The sequence below is a fragment of the Mastomys coucha genome, unplaced genomic scaffold, assembly GCF_008632895.1.
Source record: "Mastomys coucha isolate ucsf_1 unplaced genomic scaffold, UCSF_Mcou_1 pScaffold22, whole genome shotgun sequence".
Classification (NCBI taxonomy): Eukaryota; Metazoa; Chordata; class Mammalia; order Rodentia; family Muridae; genus Mastomys; species Mastomys coucha.
Window position 1 is genome coordinate 217,514,836 of NW_022196905.1, and position 19,161 is coordinate 217,533,996.

The 19,161-nt window shown below is 41.0% G+C and overlaps 1 pseudogene; it reads right to left on the minus strand.

Moving 5' to 3' along the window:
• Positions 1-7,840: 7,840 nt before the first annotated feature.
• On the minus strand, positions 7,841-11,237 carry LOC116067840 (annotated as a pseudogene).
• Positions 11,238-19,161: the final 7,924 nt, after the last annotated feature.

Consider the following 19,161-nt stretch of genomic DNA (forward strand, 5'->3'; position numbering starts at 1 on the left):
TAAGAATGGCAAGTGATTTTAACCAATGAGCCATCTCTCCTGCCCCAGGGTTTTTTTAATTACATTAGCTGATGTGAGAAGACCCACTCTGAATGTAGATAGTGCCATTCCTGGATTTCACTTCCAGAATGAATAAAGGTGGTAGTGGAGAACACAAGAGAACAGTGCTTTCCAGTGTTCTTTAACCCATGAGAGAAAATTCAGATAATCTCATCCCCCTAGAAGATTTATGTTTCTTCCTAGAAATCAAAATCTGCAGCCAATACCTAGAGAGAGAGAGTGAAAGGCTGGCAGCCTATGGAAGGCGAGGTGGTAGATGGGGGTGTGGGGTGTAGAATGGAAGGTTCTCCTAGCAAAGATTTGGAGGATTTGGGATTGTTTGAAGGAGGATAATCCTTCCAAATGTGAATGTGCTGTTTATCAGATCACAGCAACAGTAGAGAAGCCAGGATGCCAACACAAGTCACAGCCATGTCTGTCTGGAGTCACTATACCCACGGGTATTCTCGAGGCCCTCCCCGCCCCCAGCCTGGAGTCCTGGATAGATCATTGACAGAGTGAAAGAGGCAATAGTCAGCTCCCATCATTCCTGAAAGCTAACTGAGGAGACACTGGAGTCTTCTACCTACTCCTCAGGAGCAGCAGGGCAGAGCTGACAGGTGCCCTTTGGGGGAAAATTCGCTGGTTTTCTCCAACTGCGCGGCTCTTTTTTTTCTGGAAGTACTGGGCTGATCGTATTCATTTATTGATCATGATTTGGAAACTACCAGTCCAAAATTAGGGGACTTGGCAGAGTTGAAGGAAAAATAGTACTTGGATGTGGGGGGGTGGGTTCAGGAAACCAAACACAGCTGACAGCCTGTCTCAGGAGATAGTGTACATTTGACTAGAGAGACTCAGGACTGTCCTCCAAGAGAAACTTTCCTTACCAACAAAACAAAACAAAACAAAAAACAAAAACAACAACAACAACAAAAAAAAAAAACAAAAAAACCCAGCATCGAACAGTTCGTGGTCTTCACACCATCCTCTCCCATGGAAGACTTCCCTGCCACTGTTTTTTTCTTTTTTAATTGAAACTCAGCACATGCAATGTTCCAATAGAAAGCAGAATGCACAGTACACTTGAGGTCACTTTTTACCATGTTAGTCAATTCCAGGGCTGCAACCTGGGCTCTTCCATCTCATTAAACTGATTCTGCCACTGTACCTGCATAGCCCAAGATGGAGCCATCATTCATGAAATACATCACCCCTAGAGTGCTTTGCTCTGATAATGTATGACTCTAATATATCTGTTGCTTTAATGATATATTGGTGTAATACATTATCAGGGCAAGGACAACTGGGGATATATTATGGGAAGAATGGTGCCATTCAGAAAATGAGGGATTTAAAAATAGACTCATTAGAATTTCAAGATAATAGCCAACATATGCAAGTCTGAAAACCATAATTTTGTTCCTTTTTCTGCCATTAAATAAACACCTCCCTGGCTCATTCCCCGCCCCCCATACCCATTCAGGAGCCAGTGTCCCTAAAACATTGACTGCTACATATTTTATAAACTTTGTATACATATTAACAATGCCTCCTGTGAACCATGGGCCACAGAAAGCTCATTGTATCAAGTTACATTGCTTTTACTAGAAAGTTCTCCTTATTTACCTCGGAACTATAGGAAGCCAAGTAACACTGACCTCTGGACAGTTGCAACAGCATATCATCTCTCATTACAATAATCTGAACTCTAGTCATTGCTCAACATTAATTATTGCCAAGGTGATACCATTTTCTTGCTACTTGACAGTTGACCTTCATCCTATCATTAACCTTAGGTCAATTTAATACCAACCTCCATTTTCGACACTATACAAACAATTTATTTTCCCTTTTTTTCCCAACCACACAAAGGCAAACAATGTCAGACTGCTGCACACTGTTTTATGCATTGTGATGATTAAACAAATTTAAAGACGTCAGATGTCAAAGTTTAGAAAGACCCAAACAATGAGAAGTCCAGAAGAAAGATGTCATCAGCATTTATATTCCTAGAAGAGTATTGTGCAAGGAAGGACTCAGGGTGCACAAGTACAAGAATCAAAATATATTTCATTTTAGGATTATTCATTTTGTGCAATCCAAGAATTATTTTTTTGCAATCCAAGATTTATAGGTAGTATCTACCATCCAGATTCTCCACTAAGATACACAATACTACACATTCAGTGTTCTATAAGCCATGAGAGCTAAATTCAAATAATCTTATCCCTCTAGAAGTTTTTTGTTTCTTCCTAGAAATCAAAAGTATGAACTTATTATAGGGGAAAAGAAGCTGGAATTCCTGCTGAGAAATTTATTTGGTGTTTTCTATTCTTCTTGACCTCGTGCTTATTATGAAACGCCAGAAATAACAGCTCGACACAGCAAGGCTGTGGGAACAACAGTGCTTAATGTGTTGAACAGAAGAGAAAGCCAGCCTGTCAGACACAGTCCCATCCAGCTGCAAGTTCGAGGAGTGCGCCGCAGAACTCAGTCATTCTTTCTCTGCAAGTTCGCCGCAGAACTCCGTAGTTCTTTCTCTGCAAGTTCAAGGAGTGCGCCGCAGAACTTCGTTGTTCTTTCTCGGCTAAACATAAAGTCCAAGAAAGCATTCATTAAAATAATCTAGAAAGTAGCAATTTTCATAAACAAAAAATCTGTTTTTACACTGATGTGTACGATGTTAGATTGAACGATGATTAAATCAAATAAGCAACAAATAGAATAAATTAAAAGGAAAAAGCCCTAGAGCTTGGCGCTCTAATAAACGTTTATTTGGATTTAATTATGGATGTGCTTTACCAAGCAGTTAAGGAAAAATATAACTGTTGTCTTTTTACAATTTTATATTGTAACAAAGCCATGGTATTAAATATAGATATTTAATTACTTTTCCAGGCTGACAGTCCTCTGTCCCTTCCTGTTCCCACCATAAAGGAAAAATTCAAGGATCTCACTCTTAGCAGGAAAAATTAAGATATTTACCTTTCCCGAAACTAAGAGTAGAGAAATGTGGCTCCTTGCTTTGGGGAAATTGATTATTTATCTGTGTATCTTCTGTTTTGTCCAGCTGCCCTCAGCCCATGCTCCATGAAGAATGGAAAGTTGGGGGCACTGGGCTGCACAGTCAGCCTCATTGGACAGTGAGTGATTCCCACAGTGTTTTAACTTTACTCCATTGCTTCAGGGTGGTTCCTGGGAGACCTGTGGAGTCACCTTCTGTCCTTTGGTTATCAGATGGCTGGAGGACACCAGGAGTTTGTGTACTAATACTGGCTGCTTTCTCACTTCTAGGAAAGAACAGGAAAGATCCAGCGATGAGATTAAAGTCCCCCTTTGTTAGGTGATGACTACAAACTTGGGTAGGCAATGGGAAGTCTCCATGCCATCCTGACAGGTCAGCACTCTGTGTCATGACCCCATATCCAAGTCTGCCCTGTTCCGTGGGAACCAGAGATACAGGGACACAGGGCCAAAGCTTCTTGGAACCCTTAACAGTCTGGAGCAAACAGACAAGCCCACAATTAGGCCTTAGACTTTCGTTGGGGGCAGAGAGCTTCATATATGAGCACTTTGAACTGGCTGGGGGCCAAAAGAGTCACCTTGTCACACCATCACCAATTCCTAGAAAATACAACTTTTAGCAAGAAGCCTCGAAAAATAAGTTGAAGTATAACATGAGAACCAAGTATAAATAGGACCATAAAAGCTCATCTTGGTGTGGATTTTTGTCAGGGGACAACTTTAAAACTCCACTATAGCCCCCAAACGCACGAAATCACTGCCCTCTTCACTTTCCATTCCTTTACCTCCTACCCACGCGCCCAACACACACAAAGATACTTCTACCTTGCTTTTCTGCAGGGTACAAGTAGAGGATTCTGGGTAAGCAAATAAGGTGCATCTTTGGGTCTTACAGGTGACCTTCAGTCGTGTAAAACTGTAAAACCTGGTTGAGTTGTGGTTGTTGCTGCTTTGTTTAATTTGTCAAGTTGATGCAAAATAGGGTCATCTAAGAGAAGGGAACCCCGATTGAGAAAATGCCCCCATAAGGTTTGCCAGTAGCCAAGTCTGTGGAGGATTTTCTTAATTAACTATTGACATAGGCCAGTCCAGCCCACTGTGGGTCAGGAGGTCCTGAGGTATGTTAGAGCACGCTGAGCAGGCCGTGACAAGCTAACCAGTAAGAAGCACCCTCCACGGCTTCAGGCCTTGCTTCCCTTGAGCTATGACTCTGACTTCCCTGAGTGACAGACTGTCATCTGGAAGTGTAAGATTTCTTCCTCAAGTTGCTTTTGGTCTGTATTTTGTCGCAGCAGCAGTAAGCAAACTAAGACAGCGGAACATGAGCATGGATCACACCTGCCAACCGTGGCTGGCACATCTCACTGTAGAAGTTGTTAAAGACTACAGAGATCCCAGAAGCTTAACAAACGTTCTAAAGTCAGTGAATATATATTTACATAGAGTCATATGATATGTGCATACTGTGGAGTCTTATTACTTCATAAAGTAGAAAAAATTTATGTCATTGCAGGAAAACGGATGGAACTGGAGATCGTGTTAAGTGAAATAAGCCGGACTATGTAATAAATATTACATATTTTCACTCATGTATAGAATTAGATTTTAACAAAAGACCTAAAGATAACATGGAGAATGTTTGGGATGACGAATGGGGCCAGCAGAAGAAGGAGGGGTGACATGAGAAGGTACTGGGGGTGGGGCAGAGGACAATGCATCGCATGAATGCAAGTGGGCTGTAAGTACGAGTGTGAGTTCTTAAACCTGGAACACTGCAGACATGATACATCACAAGTCCTCTTCCAAGTTGTGTCAAAGGGCCAGTGAGGAGTGAGGAGGTACCCTGATGTGCAGTAGGCAAGGCAATGAGCTCTGCTTGCAGATGCTGAGCTGAGCAAGAGCAGTCCCGGGGTGGAAACTGCACTCTAGGGTGAAGCTCAACAGCACCTTCTCTTGCCTCTGTCTATATGTCCTGGTGCTCAGGCTCTGAACTCACAAGACAGCTTGGGCCTAGAGCTCCATTTTCAAAGTCTCCATTCAGTCACACAGATCCCTAGACTAATCTTCCAGCCAGGTCACAGAAGGCCAATGGTGGAACTCACTCAAAGAAGCCGAGACCACATTCACAATAAAGTTATGAGGACATTCATGGCCACCACCCATTTCTCAGGTTGTCCCCTAAGACAATGGCCCTTCTAAAACAGCAACAAAAGATTTTTATCTTATTGTCTATAGTCAGTTCTGTGAAATTATGTGTGTCACACAAGTCAAGTGCAGCATACCCCTGGGGGGAGTCATGGCAGAGTTGTCTGGAAGATAGGCTGCTTGAGGATGGAGCCTCATGCTTAAAGCGATAGGCACAGGTTAGGGGGAAGGAGACAATGATTCTGGTCACTTGCATATCTCTCTTTTCACCTGAATTCATAAATGGACAGATAGGAAAAGTCCCCGCCGACTCCTATTCTCATGCAAGGATAATCCTTAACTTCCCTTCCGTCCTAAGTGCCCCTGGCTTCTCTGAAGCCCTGTGAAGTGAGCCTGTTTTATTAGGCAGCACAAATTCCACAGCCAAACCTGATTAGACATAGAGGGCTAACTGTGTTAATTACATGACCCAAACTCAGCTGATCAGAGCTCTCAGAGTACTTCAGGACTCTGTCTATTCATACAGAATAACCATATGGAGAACGATGTTTATATTACGAAATTCAAAAGCTGAAATTATGGAGGAGAAAATGTTTTCTTTCTTTGTTAGTTTGTTTGTTTAGTATTTGGGGGTGAGCAGAGTATACATAGCCCAGATTCATCTGAAGCTTGTTTCGTAGTCCAGGCTGCCCTCAAACTTCTGCTCTTCCTGCCTCTGCCTCCAGAGTGCTGGGATCATAGATGCACCTCATCTCGTCTGTCACTTTTCCATGGATTTAATACAACTATCTCTTTTTTTTTTTTTGTCGAAGTAAGTTGTGGAGAAAAAACTCTTTCTACCTATATTTTAAGAGGCACTCTCCTCCTCTTCATCCTCTCCCTGCCTGTTTGCATTTAACAAACCAGTATTTATTGTATAATCCTTATACAGGTTAAATTTAATGGGATTGCTTCCCTCTTGAAAAGCTGTTGACTGGTGGGGGATCTGGTCCGTGCTGCTTTCCTGGAACCAGAGACCACATGACAAGCACAAGGAACCTAGTGAATAGCTCTGAGCTATTCACTCTCCCTTGCTCCCAGATGAAAGTAGTCACAATATGTGTTATCTTACAGAACTACCTAGATTTTTCCCAAACCACAAATTGGTATGGCATTTTAAGGAACAACATAGACAGACAGACAGACTTACTGTATTTCCACATAAGCTTCAAATCTCAACCTAATTAACCTATTTACCACTAGAGCATATCTGTATCACTCTCACTAAGGTCCAGTTAGGCATTACCACGTTGTCTAGAATGATATAATAATTTTTAAAAATCATTCTTCAAGAATTTTTGAAACTACATCAACTACATAATGAAATGAAAAAGTAAGGTTTACTAACTCTGACTGTCACCGTAAGTTGATCTGGAAGCTTGTGGCTTTCTCCATTTGAAGATGAGGGTCCTTGCTCAGGAACTCGGTCCTTAATGGTTGAGCTGGACTAGCTAAGCAAGGAGAGGGAGCCACCTTCTGCACCTCATTTCAGCGAGGAGCAGATGAATTCTGCTGCCTCAAGGCTTCCCCTCCCCCACCCCCAGTTCCTCTGTACCTCACCTTGCATCTGGACCCACTTTCTGACTCTTATTAGAAAGAAAACAGGTTTCTAAGTGGTAATAATACAATGATATATAATAAGATAAAACAAAAAACTAACACGTCAGAATTAGACAAAAGGAAATAGAAGGAACAAAAGCCCCCCCCAAAGATACAAAATACAGGGATGTACTCATTTACTCACTCAGGAATGCCATAAGAACACTAAACTAGATGTCGAAGGACCTGTAGTGTAAGGTTTGGGGTGTGTATATGTGTGTATAAATAAAATCAAGTTGAAAATAATGAAATAATGAGGAAATTTATTTCTTAGAAATAGAGGGCTTCTTGTTGTTGTTGTTGTTGTTGTTGTTGTTGTTGTTTTGGTCCACACAGGGAATTTCACATTATCTCACGGCACAGGAGGAGCCCCTGTAAGTCAAACACTTTTGGAGGACGATGAGCCCAGCACAGCTAAACAAGGCCTGCACTCGGAGAACTGGGCCCTTCAAAACCCAGAGGAACCAGGGAGGATTGCAAGTGTCCTGTCTGGCTTGCCTCAGTTCCAAGCCTCAGTTTTCCCACTGGGCATGGAAGGGTGAAGGAGATCTGAGGGTCTTGGTAGAGCAAACGCAGTCCCCAAAATGCTTGCAGTATTTTAAGCCAGATTACCCCCTCCCACACATTTTTTGGCTGGGGAACAAACAAAACACAAAACCCCTTGTGATCTTTCATTGAAACTGCCTGCAATTTCCACGTTTTCATAAACCACAAACTGATGCAGAGGACACGAAGAAACGAAACACTTTAGAGCCAACATCTCCCACAGCCCACTGATAAGTCCATAGCCTGCTATCCCGTCAAGGACTGCCATGTTCCCTGCCTGGTGAGTCAATCTTGGGAAGGAAGCAAAGCAGGATGGGTGGAAAGGGAGCATAGATTACACAGGCCTGTAATCCCAGCCCTCGAGAAGCTGAAGCAGGAGCATTGAAGTGAGTTCTAGGCCAGAGAAGGCTACAAAGTGAGGCCCAGTTTCAAAAGACAAAACAACCTAAAGAAAACAGAAAACTCCTCGAACACACACATCAATGATAATGCCGGGAGCTGGCATGGCACCCTTGAATGCCATGCCAGCTGGCCTCCTCCTGGCATTAGGCTGGGTACTCAGGGACCTGATCCTGGCTGGTACCTCGCCACCACCGTCAGCTATTGGGCAATATTTAGGGTTATACATCGACTGTCCCAGTCCGAAGATCTGCCTGCTCTGTTGGTGCCCTGCTTGTAGCCCATTTGCAGGGACATAAAAGAGTTGTCTCCCTTATTGGTGCCCATCTGGAGGCTGATGGTGCAGTGGTCCTTGGGAGGTAGGATGCAGTTTTTGGAGACATAGAGATGTCACCTAGTACTGTAGACACCATGCTAGATTGGCTGGCACATTTGTTGGTGATCATCTGCAGCCTGATGACACTGTGTCTGGCCTTCATGGTGGCATCATTAAAGTTCCTCTCTTGTTTCTCCAAGTATTTGACCCCGATGTCCACACTACTTTTCAGTCCCTAGGTCTTGTCCCCTCCCACCGGGACAAGCAGAGACACTTGAACCTGCATCATATTCTCTCTCCTGAACAGGTCACGGGCTTTGAACAGGTCCACAGGGTTCATGCTGTAGCCTTGATGGAATTGGAGAGTTTTTCTAGCTGCTACCAGCTCTGCATACAACCATTGATCTTGGATACAGAGCCTGGCGGCAGCTTGTTTATGGGCGTGCATAGGATAACCCCATCTTTCAGACCCTTCTGGAAGTCGGGACCAATACCGAGGCTTTTGAGTCCCTCTAACCAGCTTCAGAGTTCATCTTCCTTTTCGGAGTCACATTTGGACAGGAGCCGCCGGTTCTTGACCCCTGACAAGACCACATAGAATGAACTGTGTGGAGCTCATGGTGCAGGACCCTGAGGTAGACCAAAGAGGCCCGAGATATTTTTTTTTTTTAAAGGAAAAGCCCTGAGATAGCATTATGAGACATGCAACCTCCAGAAATGTCAGTTAATTTTCTGTTGACCCTCTGGACCTCGGGCCTACTCCTGAGAGTCATTCATCTCCCCAGTGAGACTCCTGGGAACATGTTCCCATCATCTTTGGACTTTCAGATTGCATCTGGTGCAGACCCTTGATAGCCCTGTGCATGCTGCTTCCATCTCCGTGAGTTCACATGAGTTTTGATCACGTGGCTATTGAAGGCCTTGTTTCCTTGGAGACCTCCGTCACCTGTAGTTCTGAGACTCCTCTTACTCCTCCGCAGGTTGGAGATCTGAACTGAGCTCTCTGGCTTCTATAACAGGCAACTTATTGACTGAGCCATCTCCTAAGTGCCCCACCTCCTTCTTAGCCTCCACACTGAAGACTCAAAGACATGCTCTGGTCTTGAGGATTCAAGAATTGGACCCACAGAAATTGCTCTCCAAATTTCTGATGGGAGCAAAAGGAACTATGGAGGCAGCCAGGAAATCCACCCCCTGAGGACTGGGAGTGTTTCCTCATCTCTGTTCATCTCTTTGTCGTGTTTACTAATTTCTACAATCTCTGAAATATGTAGTGAGAGGCCATATCTACAATCCCCTCAGCCTATCAAAAAATTCAACAAAATAAATGTCCTAACAGTATTGGTAAAAAATGACCATGCCCTCTTGTTCATTTGTCTTTGGGCTGGAGTCTGATGCTTATTCACAAAGCAAAACAAAAAGGCTCTTTAATTACTGTAACATAGATGGTTTCTTTGCTTACTGTGTGTTCAGAGTTCTGTGGTCAGATGGAGAGTCAGCCACATCAGAGTTAAGGACATTGATCAACTTATCAACTAGCTGAAAAATATACGTTTTTGAGCCAATCATTTAGTATCCTTACCTTGCCAAAATTATTTATTAAGAAAAGTTTTCTAAGCATTCCCCACACCCTTCCAAACTTTCCTCTAGAATATGTGTAATTTGGGATCTCATGCTAATGAAGGTTCCAGGTTTTACTTTCAGAAATTCAAAGCATTCACTAAGGAGTGAGTCCCACCTAGATCCTGGCTCCTGAGAGGGTCTCCTTGGATGTCTAAGTCTTTGTCTAGAATTTGAGTTGTGTCTGGTTCCTGTGAGAACCCAAAAGCACTGAACAGCACATAAGGCCCTGCTGCTGCCCTTATTTTGATGTTATAAATGGAACCCTGTTCAGGGAGGCATGAAAGTCTTCAGGAGTGATGTGTGGAAAATGCAAAGTACGTCCATCTTGGAAATCGTAGGATGCCAAGAGTGTCTTGATATTATATCTTATTGCTCGGCTTAAAAGACTTGATGTTTTCAAAATCCTTGTGTTGGACAAGACTTGGCAAGTAGCCCATCTTAGTTATTTTTCTTTTGCTGTGATAAAAACAAACACAACAAAGACAACTTCCCCCCAAAAAACAAAAAACAAAACAAAAAAAAAGAACAAAACCCAAACTAAACCAAAACAAAACTAGAACAGCCCTGAAAAGAGCAACTTAAGGAATAAAGGGTTTCCTTTTCAGCTTTGGAGGGGTGGAATCCATCGTGATGAGGACGAACAGCAGCCGGAGGAGGGAGATGGCAATCACATGTCATGTGCGCACAGGAAGCAGAAAGTCACAGAGAGAATGGGAATGGGGAAGCTAACCCCAAAGCTAACCCCAGGGGTGTACCCCCTCAGCAAGGCTCCACCTCCTGAAGGCTTCACAATCTCTCCAAACAGTGTCACCATCTGGGGAACTTACAAGGACATTTCTCATTCAAGCAATGAGGCCCTTCAATTAATGTTTTTGTTTTTGTTTTTGTTTTTTAAATTCCACCTGCATATATCTAAATAAATTTCTGTCCTTATAACCCATTACTTTTCAATTCCTCAATAGCTATTCTCTATAGATAGTGTGGTAGATTGAATATGCTTAGCTCATGTGAAGTGGCACTATTAGGAGGTACGGCCTCGTTGAAAGTGTTATCACTGTGTAGGAAGGCTTTGAGGTTTCCTAGTCCTCAAACTCTGCCACTGTGGAAGAGAGACCCTGCTCCTGGTTGCCTGTGGAAGACAATCTCCTCCTGGCTGCCTTCTGATCAGGTGTAGAACTCTCAGCTCCTCCAGCATCATGTCTGCCTTAATGCTGCCATGCATTTTACCATGATGATAATGGACTGAACCTCTAAAGCTGTAAGACAGCCCCAATAAAATGTCCTTTATAGGAGTTGCCTTGGTCATGATGTCTCTTTACAACAGTGAAACCCTAACTAAGACAGATGGCCAACATTGATGCCCGTCACCAAAGAAAGCCACAAAGTTGGAATGTTGGATACATACAAAACTACCATCCAATTTCCATAGTTCAGCTACATTTTGCCAAATGGTCCATCTCACCTGCCTAGCAAGAGTCAGTTCTGGATTGTAGGCTGTGATCATTGTCAGGGCTCCTGAGCTCCCTTCAGGCAGCAGCTCCCTTCATGACTCTGACTTTTAAAAAGTACAGAGCAGTTATTTTGTTACCTGACCCTCAAATTGAATCTGTATGATGCTTCCTTGTTATGAGATCCAGGTTATGCATCTTGGTGGGAAATCAAAGCAGCCATACGACATTCATTTGCTGGCCTCTTATTAGGTGGTGCACAACTTCAGTTTCTCTCATTACTTGTGATGTTTGCTTTGGACAATTGATTAAAGAGGCACCTGACAGTTTTCTTCAGTTTAAAGTTATTCTTTTCCCTTGTGTTATTAATAAGAAAATCTGTCACCCCTCATCAACATTTCAGTTTATTCATTAACTTATATCAGAATGGATGTGGGACTTCTGTAGTCAATTGGTTATAATGTGTTTCTAGCCATATTTATTTATATACTTAAATAAATCTAATCTATCTAGATCTTCTAGATCTACCCAAGAGAACCTGCTTGAGCTGATTTTAAGTCCCTATAAAACTTTTCTGTCATTCTCTTAGCATTTCCTTAATTTTGGCATTAGTAAGAAATACAGATCATCCTGGTCATTTCCTACCAGCTCTGAGATCAGCCATTTCTCCAAAGACCACTAGTTGATTTCAGTGGAACAATGTTTAGAAGCCAAATTCTGACACTTAAGTGTAATCATGTGACTGTGATGATACCTAACCAAGCTCTCAGTGGGCAGACCTCAAGAATTTACTTATGCATATATGTGTTCACATATAACTACACTTACAAATGCATATTTTTTTGACATGTGTCTATATGTGTGTAAATGCACACATGTGCAGGTGGACATGTGTGAAATACATATGGAAGTCAGAGTCCAAACCATGAGTTTGTACTAATACCACCAACTCTAAACCAATACCAATGTGGATTCTAACTTGCCACAAGTCCATTCTCCTCCACTGTAAATTCCTAGTTACTCTCATGGTATGGCATGTCTCCTATTCCCTGCTCAGCAGGGGACCTCCTTGTCCATCTCTAAGACTTCCTGAGGATTTCACTATCCTCTCGATATGGACACCTCGCCACCATGCTATGGGTCTGAATGTCCTGAGAACGAGTAGTCCTCTCAGACACATCATTCCCTTCCACCTTAGGTTCAGCACACTTCCCTGTTCTGTCTCATCTCTCAGCCTTTGGACCAAATTGTTCAGGAAGAAGGAGAAGCAAAGGAAAGAAGTAAAAGAAACAAGGAAGGAAAGAGAAAACAAGAAAAGAAAAATCAGGGAATGCCTGGTGGACATATTGAAGAAAAGTACCATGGCAATGGAATATGACCAGACCAGGAAAATGTGTTCCAACAGGCTCCAGTGTATGTGAGTGTGTGTGTGTGTGTGTATGTGTGTGTGTGTGTGTGTGTGCCTGTAAAAGAGAGAGAGACAGACAGACAGAGTTATAAGATGTATATCTTTTTGGTGAATTTATTAGTTTATTTCCACATGCACATAGAGTTTTAAGAAATAACAGAGATGAGCTCTATATGTCCTTTACTATGATATCGATATGATGCAATTGGTATATAGACCATTTCTGTTGGCATACTTCAGGTTTCGCTTTCACAGAACACCAACTCCTCAGTTGGACACCACAGTACCTTGCTAACTAGGACCTGCCTATTTGTTTTTAATCAGTTCTCTCAACTCATGCAAGTTAGTGAGTTATATGTACTGACACAAACATGCTTCATGTTCCCAACCCTTCTGTCATCCCTGGCAACCAAAATCTGTCCTCCATTTCTAAAATCCCATCAATTCTAGAATATCGTAGCAACAAAGTTCTGCGCTCTGCAACTTTGGGATGGGCTTTTTCTCTCAGTGCAATTCATCTGAGATCCCTCCGGGTGGAGCGTTTTCGATTTATTTATTTATTTATTTATTTATTTATTTATTTAGATATTTTCTTTATTTACATGTCATATGATTTCTCCTTTCCCAGTTTCCCTTCTAAAAAAAGCCCCCAAAACCAAACAACAACAACAACAAAAAAACAACAACAACAAACCGAACAAGAACAAACCCCTGTTGCCTCCTCCCTGCCCCCACTTGCCACTCCACCCTCTCCCACTTACTGGCCCTGGCATTCCTCTACACTGGGGCACAGAACCTTCACAGGGCCAAGGGCCTCTCCTTCCATTGATGATCGACTTTGCAATCCTCTACTATACACATGCTTCCAGAGCAATCAGTCTGACCATGTGGACTCCTTGGTTGGTGGTTGAGTCCCTGGGAGCTCTGAGGGTACTAGTTAGTTCATATTTTTGTTCATCCTAAGGGGCTACAAACGCTTCAGCATCTTGGTCCTTTCTCTAGCTCCTTCATTGGGGACCCTGTATTCAGTCCAATGGATGGCTGTGAGCCTCTACTTCTGTATTAGTCAGGTACTGTCAGAGCCTCTCAGGAGACAGCTATATCAGGCTGGATTGTCCTTCCTTCAGTCTCTGCTCCATAGTTAGTCTCTGCAACTCCTTTCATGGGTATTTTGTTCCCCCTTTTTAGAAGGAATGAAGTATTCACATTCTTCTTGAGTTTCTTGTGGTTTGTGGGTTGTTCTTCATGTATTCTGAACTTCTGGGCTAATAGCCACTTATCAGAGAGTGCATACCATGTGTGCTCTTTTCTGATTGAGTTACTCATCCTCACTCAGGATGATATTCTCCAGATCCATCCATTTCCCTAAGAATTTCATAAATTCATTGTTTTTAATAGCTGAGCAGTACTTCATTGTGTAGATGTACCACTATTTCTGTATCCAATCAGTTTGGTGTTTCCTCTGGAAATTGGACATAGTTCTACAGGAGGATCCAGCTATACCACTCCTGGGCATATACCCAGAAGATGCTCCAACATGTAATAAGGACACATGCTCCACCATGTTCATAGCAGCCTTATTTAGAATAGCCAGAAACTGGAAACAACACAGATGTCCCTCAACAGGTGGAGCGTTTATCAGGTCTTTGCTCCTTTTATTCTCGCAGTTCAGAATATAATTTGCAATGTCAGCAGACTATTTACCAGCTAATAGACATCTATGCTGGTTCCAGTTTGTAACTAAAACTGACATTTCTGTCAACATTTATATGCAGTTTTTGTGTTAGTGCTGATTTTCCAGGGCTTAATACCCAGCAATGCAACCTTCTAGTAGGAGAGATTTAACTTCATTGTAGCATCACCAGCATGAGTTATATTTCTAAAATATTATCCATGGTGTTAAGTTTGTACTGGTATTGCAATGTAATAAAAAAAAAAACTTCATTTTTCTAGTAGCTAGTGATATTTAACATATTTTATGTATTGTATATTTTCTTTTATAAACTCTCTATTTCTTTTGCCTATACGTATATTGCTAGATTGTTTCTTTTTATTTTATTTTACTTCTACTGTAATGTTTTGAGAGTTCTCAACATATGCTGGATAGTAATCTTCTCTTTAGTCTCTGGTTTGCAGATATTTTCTCCCAGTCTGTAGTTTGCCTTTCAATCTCTTTAACAAGGTTATTCAAGAGGGAAGAAAGCTTAAATTTTAATGAAATCAATTTTTTTACTTTCATAGATTATGCTATTTGACTGAGTCAAATACTTTTTTCCTGCCTCTAAATCCTAAAGATTTCTATCCTAAGTGTATTTGTAAGTCTTAAGAGTTTTGCATTTTACATTTAAGTCTGTGATCCCTCTTGAAGTAATTTGCATTTAAGGTGTGGGGGCTAAGTTAGGGTGTGTTTTGCTCATGCATGCCTGATTGCTGTAGCAGCATCCACAGACAAGGCTTTTCCTGATTCGCTGGATGCTTTGAATGCTGCTCATTCATCATTTGAAGCTCTAGTGTACACACCTGTGTGATGGTTTGTATATGTTTGGCCCAGGGAGTGGTGCTATTGGGAGATGTGGCCTTGTTGGAGTAGGCATGTCACTGTGGTCATGGCCTTTATGACCTTCATCCTAGCTGCCTGGAAGTCAGTCTTCTCCTAGCTGCCTTCCAAACAAGAAGTGGAACTCTCAGCTCCTCCTGCACCATGCCTGTCTGGAATCTTCCATGCTCCCACCTTGATGATAATGGACTGAACCTCTGACCCTGTATGCCAGCCCCAATTAAATGTTGTCTTTATAAGAGTTCCTTTGCTCATGGTGTCTCTTCACAGTGGTAAAACCCTAGCAAAGACAACCTGTTTCTCAACACTTGGGAGGCTGCAGCAGAAGAATCATGTGTTCAAAGCCAGTCTAAGACTCATAGTGAGACCCTATCTTTAGAATCAGCACAGATCAGTTTAGTGTATTCTTGTGGATCTATTTATGGCTCTCCATTCTGTCTTGTTCTTTACACAGCAAGTGACCTCACCCCTAACGCTGCTGCCTTCTTTGTTGTAACTGTGCAGAGTTTTGAAATTGCTTTTTGGCCATTTTCTCCCTTTTCAAAATTTTTCTAGCTATCTCAGTTTCTTGACTTTGCAGAAAAATGTTTATATAGTTTATAAAAAAAGTCTATGAGTTTGATAAATATTGAGCTAAAGCCATGGGTCCCTTGACTATACTAGGCTTCTCCATTCGTTAGTTTTTTTTTTTTTAAAGTTTAAAAGATGCCACTAATGTCCTATTCATGTTTGTTAGATCTATACCTCATATCCATTTTTTGTTTTTAGCAATTATAAATAATATCACACATTTAATTTCAGTACCCAGGTGTCTATTGCCAACAGAGAACTGCAGTTGGCTTTTGTATATTTATCTTATATCCTGCAATCTTTGTAAAATTGCCTTTTACTTCTATGAGGGTTTTAAACATTATTCTTGAGAGTTTTCTATCTACACAATCATGTTCTCTGAAAATGGAGATGCTTTTTTTCTTCCTTTCAAAACCTTATTTCCTTTTCTTGCTTTTTGCTCTAGTCAAATATTCTGACACTGTGTTAATTGGGTGTGGTGAAAGAAAAACCTAGTGATTTGTTCCCTGCCTCAGGAGAAGGGATCCAACTTTGAGCCTTTTATACAGTGTTAGCTGAGGTCTGTTTGTTCTTAGTCCCACCTTTTGTGTGTGTGTGTGTGTGTGTGTGTGTGTGTGCCACTTTTGTGTGTATGCCTCCAAAGGCCAGAAGAAGATATTGGATTGTCTGACACTGGAATTACAGACAGTTGTGAAGCACCAGGCCTGTGCTAGAATGCCAGAACCAAATTCAGTCCTCTGGGAGAACAGCAAGTGCTCTTAAATGCTAAGCTATCTCTCTTGTCAATAGGGCTTTTCTTGTAGATAATCTTTTATAAAGTTGAGAAACTTCCATTCTATTCTGGTTTAGTCCAGTCTACTCTATTCTTCTCCTTATTGAGAGCAGTTATCATCCGGAAGTCTTGAATTGTGCCCAATGCTTTTTCTATAACTGATATGTGTATGTGAGGCTTCTCTTTAGGCTGTTAGAATAATGGATGGTTCTGATTGTTTTTCAAATACAGAACCAGCTTCAAATTCGTAGAACAAATCATACTTAGTAATGTCACATAATTCTTACAAGCTGCTAAATTCTATTTGGTAATATTTTGTTAAAGATTTTAAATCTATATTAATGAAAAATATCTATCTAAAGTTTTTTTTTCTTTTTGGCATCTTTTATGTTTTGATATCAGGAAAAGTTTAGCTTCAGAAAATGACTTGGTAGTAGTTCCTTTTTAAAATTCTGTTTCCTGGAAAACATTTTGGGAGAGGTAGTTGACCCTTTCAGCATTACACACCACTGCTTCCTGTCCCGGGTAATTTACTTTTGCTGAAATTGAATTTTCAAATTTTAACATAACTCTACTTTTTATTGCTATTTGCATGATTTGTACTGTGTATCTTTCCACTTTCTATCCTATTTAGTATTTGAACTGCATTTCTCATAGAACACATGGGTTTCAGTCATGTTTTTTTAATTTTATTTTGCCAACTTTCATCTTTTAATTGTTAAATTTAGACCGGATACATTTAATATAACTACTTATGTATTAAAATTGTCTTCCATTTTCTTTTCTTTTTAAGGACTTTATTTTAGTTTTAATGATGTGTAAATGTTTGTGTGTGAGTTTGCGCTGTTGAGTACAGGTGCCCATGAGAGCCAGAAGAGGGTGCCAGGCTCCTGAGAGCTGGAGTTCCTGGAGCTGGTGAGCCCTTGACGGATGCGGTGCTGAGGAGTGAGAGCTGGAGTTCCTGGAGCTGGTGAGCCCTTGACAGATGTGGTGCTGAGGACTGAACTCAGGTCCTCTCCAAGAGCAGTGTGTGTGCTTAAGGGCTGAGCCATCTCCAGCCACTCACTTTATTTTTTGTTACTGTTTTCTGCTTGTTCTCTCTGGTATTTTTATATTATTTCCTCTATCTTTCTTATTGCTGTTCTGTGGGTTAATTGGACATGTTTAAAGTTTTACAAGTTTTCGAATTTGACTTTATGTAGATGTTTAGTGGTTATTTTAGTTGTCACATAATATATTAACAAATCAATTTACTCTACCATCATTTTATCAATTTCAATGAGCATAACAATCTTATCTTTATTTAGATTTCTTTATGTCCTTTGTTTAATATTAATTAATTGTCTTGGGTATTTATTTTCTGCATATATTTAGATACATCAGACAATGCTACTATTTTGACCTCATCCAGGAAACATAATTTAGAAAACACTAGGAGAAAGGCCATATATACATGTATATACATATACATATATACACACACACATAAAGACATATATGTGTGTATGATTTTATATATAATGTATTATATATATATATAATTATATATAATGTATATATAATATATATTATGTATATATTATATAAGTTATATATTATATAATCTATGATTATATATGTATAATATACAGAATACATATAAATATATAATTATATATAACATATGGCCTATTATATATTATATAGTGAAGTTTAATATATGTATATATACATAAATACGCATATGCATACATATTGCTGACCATGTTTTTTCTCTCTTCTTGGTGTTCTAATCCTCTCTCTACTATCATTACCTTTTTGTTAGGACACATTCTGGATTGGTTTTCTTTATAATGTCCAACTTTACTTAGCAAAAGAAATCAGGAAAAATATATTCACTTCATGTTTATTCATACGGAAGTTTTAAGATCTACATTTTAACTTTTTGGAGCTGTTTGTTTTCTGCTATTGGTCAGACTGCAGTCACAATAAGATAATAAACATAGATGTTTATGTCTCCACAGGCGCCCATGTGATCAGAGGCTTTGTTTTCGTTTTTGTGTCAGTGTGTTGACACAGGGTCTCACTGTGTAGCCCTGGCTGTACTGGAGCTCACTAAGTACTGAACTCACAGAGATCAACCTGCCTCTAACTCCTGAGGGCTGTGATTCAAGGCATGTGTCATCGTGCCCAGTTGATAATAAGGTTTTTTTTATTAGATAATTTCTTTATTTACATGTCATACGATATCTCCTTTCCCAGTTTCTCCTCCAAGAACAAAACCAAAACAAAACAAAAAAACAACAACAAGAACAAATTCCTGTTCCCTCCCGCTCCTCTCCTCTCCCTGCTCTCCAGCCCACCCTCTCCTGCTTACTGGCCCTGGCATTCCCCTACACTAGAGCATAGAACCTTTACAGGGCCAAGGGCCTCTCCTTCCATTGATGACTGACTTGGCCATCCTCTACTACACATATGCTGCTGGAGCTATTAGTCCCACCATGTGTACTCTTCGGTTGGTAGTTTAGTCCCTGGGAGCTCTGAGGGTACTAGTTAGTTCATATTGTTGTTTGTCCTAAGGGGGCAGCAAACCCTTCAGTTCCTTGGGTCCTTTCTCTACCTCCTCCATTGGAGACCCTGTACTCAGTCCAATGGATGGCTGTGAGCCTCTACTTCTGTATTAGTCAGGTACTG